The sequence below is a fragment of the Puntigrus tetrazona genome, chromosome 15 (genome assembly GCF_018831695.1).
Source record: "Puntigrus tetrazona isolate hp1 chromosome 15, ASM1883169v1, whole genome shotgun sequence".
NCBI lineage: Eukaryota > Metazoa > Chordata > Actinopteri > Cypriniformes > Cyprinidae > Puntigrus > Puntigrus tetrazona.
This window is the reverse complement of record NC_056713.1, coordinates 23,226,176-23,229,562: the sequence shown is the minus strand read 5'-3', so window position 1 is coordinate 23,229,562 and position 3,387 is coordinate 23,226,176.

Here is a 3,387-nt window from a genome sequence, read left to right as displayed (position 1 = left end):
TAAAATAAACGTGACATTTTTTTTTTTGACTTGCCGTACCAAAACAACTAAAACGAATAAATAAAAAGCATATAGAAAAAAGAATAATTCAAAATATTAACCAAAACTCATATTACATAAGTGATGCTAAAATGCACTTAAACTGAATCAACTGAATCAACATACTGCAGTGTAAACACTTACTGAACTTACTAAAATCACTAATAAATAGAATTGTGCTGAGAAGTTTCTATTCCGTAACTAATGAAATTTGAAACAATGACACCCGAATTGAATCTTATCGAACTGAATTGAATCGGACTGAGCCGAATCGGTTTCGTAACTGAAGAACACTGACACTTAAACTGATTCAGTTGCATCAACACATTATCAAACTGAACTAAATGAACAATGAACCGAATTGAGATGAACGGCGACACTGTTGTTTTCCGATGTATAACTTTAGCACGTCATTTCATATTTTGTCATGATGAAATTCGCTTCATCAACCGTGATATTTTCGTGCTCGCTTTGAAACGATCTGCGATGCGAAGTGAATAAATGTCACCTGACTTGTTTGGACACTTTTTGATGACCGCGTCATGCTCTTCACTGCAACGGTCCACGCGTGATTTTCCACGACCCCAGAAGTTTCCGTCATCGGCTAAAGAGACGGAAAGCGTGCTGGTTGCCATGGCAGCTAATCTCTGTCCGTCACCGTGGAAACGCACAATGGGACGCAGGACAGCTGGAGCTGTGTGTGTGTGTGTGTGTGAGCTTGTCTCTATTTGTAAAAGCGTAATATCCGAGGGTCTCCTGGTGTCTGCTGGAAAAGAGTCACGCAGGGCGCAATCTGTGTGTGTGTGTGTGTGTGTGTGTGTGTGTGTGTGTGTGTGTGTGGTAACACATCTAATCTCTTGAACTACCACCTCATCATTTAACATGATACTAACACACATCAAAGCGCTGCTGCAGGCCACACACTCTCAACCTTGCGTGTGTGTGTGGGATTATGCAATTACATTTCCCTTTCTTTTTGGCTCATTCCAGTGTGATGTCATCACCTTAAGTCTTTCTTTCATGTCTTGTCTTTCTCTCTGCGTCCGTCCGTCTGTAGGAGGGTAACAGTAGCCGCGGCGTCTGCTGCAGTCCCTTTTTTTTTTTTTTTTGATGCCGTTTTATCACGTTACGCTGGATCTCTTAAAGGCACGGCGCATGAAACGGAACACTGTCGCGTCGCGCGCGTGGAGCAAAAAAAAGGAGATGTTTGGCAGCATGTTCACGCTGGGTTTTTTTTTTCACGTGGAGAAAAAGAACGGGGCTGTCAAGCTTCAAAAACGACACAAGGCCGCTGTTAAAAGTGTCTTAAAAGCTGTCAGACTGATGAAGAATAGAGCAAAGTTACAGTTTTTTGACACAAAACGCGTTAGATTGAGGTGTTCGCTTCTGAATCTGTCAAATATCAGCATCGCTGCGTAAGCCAGGGTTATTAAAGTTGACTAAAACCTAAAAACATTGTTATTTAAAGCAAAATAATACAATAAACGTGTGCATTTATTTTAATTCAGCTAGTTGCCAAAGCAGTTTCTCCCTCTTTAAGTGTAACTCGCGGTACTAAATAACTAATAAGAACTGCGCAGGCATGTACAAAAATTAATAAAATTAAAATTTTAAATATTAAGCAAAACTAAAAGCGCAAGATACGGACATGTTTAATAGTGCTTATACCGTATTCATCATCATAAATGTGATGTATGCATTTATATTTGACTTATTATTGTATTTTTTTGTTCATGTTTGGAGTACATTTAAACACTTTCATTCAGCAAACACACTCTAAACAGATTAAAAGCGTCAGCAAAGGCATTTATAATGCTGACAGATTTGTATTTTTTGTATAAATGTTGTTCTTTTGAGCACTGAACTTGTCCCGAAAGATAAAATGCATCACAGTTTCCATATAAATCAGTTAATCAGTATATTAGCATGATTTCTGAAGGATCATGTGACACTGAAGATGATGTGATGATGCTGAAAATAATAAATAAATGACAGTTATTGCAAATTGTAATGACATTGCACAGTATTACTGTTTTTACTTTGCGATCAAATAAATGCAGCATTTTGGTGATCAGAAGAGACTAGTGTAAAAAAACAAGTTTAAGCTAGTAACATTTCAGACTGTGTGGAAACTCTCGGTCGGTGTTAAATTTCAGCGAGCCGCCGCTATTAAACTCCGGTCTCCGAGAGGATCTTTCCCCTGCTTCTCTCTTACACAGAAGTGACTGCGCTCACGGATGGTTCACGTTATTTCATAAAGCGAATTACGAAACTACAATTTTCCTAAAGTTACTGTTCCACCTCATGCAAGCCGCTGCCAGCATTCCTTCCCCGGCCTTCATTACGGCCTTTTTGAGTCTCACGCGGGACGCAGTTTCAGCCCAAAACGGCCCTCGGGGTTTAAGCTGCACACCAGTGGACGATGACATCATGCGAGGGCACACGCACACATGCACACACACACACACACCTCATGCTATGTGTGCGTGAGTGTGTGTTTTCCGGCCATCTTGAGTTTCCTCAGCAGTGGAGCTCCAGGCCCTTGGCTGTTGTGACTCTCTGTGCGTGTGTGTGCGTGTGTGTGTGTGTGCGTGTGTGTGTGTGTGTGTGTGTGTGTGTGTGTGTGTGTGTGTGTGTGTGTGTGTGTGTGTGTGTGTGTGTGTGTTTTCCTCGGCTGTCGTGTGTTCACGGAGCTGGAACATGTTTTTAGAGGAGCTTTTAACAAGCGATCACGTTTACCAACTGACTCACACACACACACACACACACACACACACACACACACACACACACACACACACACACACACACTCACACACACACACACACACACACACACACACACACACACACACACACACACACACACACACACACACACACACACACACACACACACACACACACACACACACACACACACACACACACACACACACACACACACACACACACACACACACACACACACACACACACACACACACACACACACACACACACACACACACACACACACACACACACACACTCACACACACACACACACACACACACACACACACACACACACACACACACACACACACACACTCACACACACACACACACACTCACACACACACACACTCACACACACACACACACTCACACACACACACACACACGGCAGAGTTAGTGGGGAGAGTCACGCTAATGGCTCAGAGTGTGTGTCATTCATGTTATTTAGCGATATACAGATATATTTTTCATTTTAATCTTTTGAAAAGTCTTTATTTGATCCAAAAATCCAGCAAAAAATTTTTTTTATGTTATTGTATTTTCAGCATCACGACTCCAGTCTTCAGC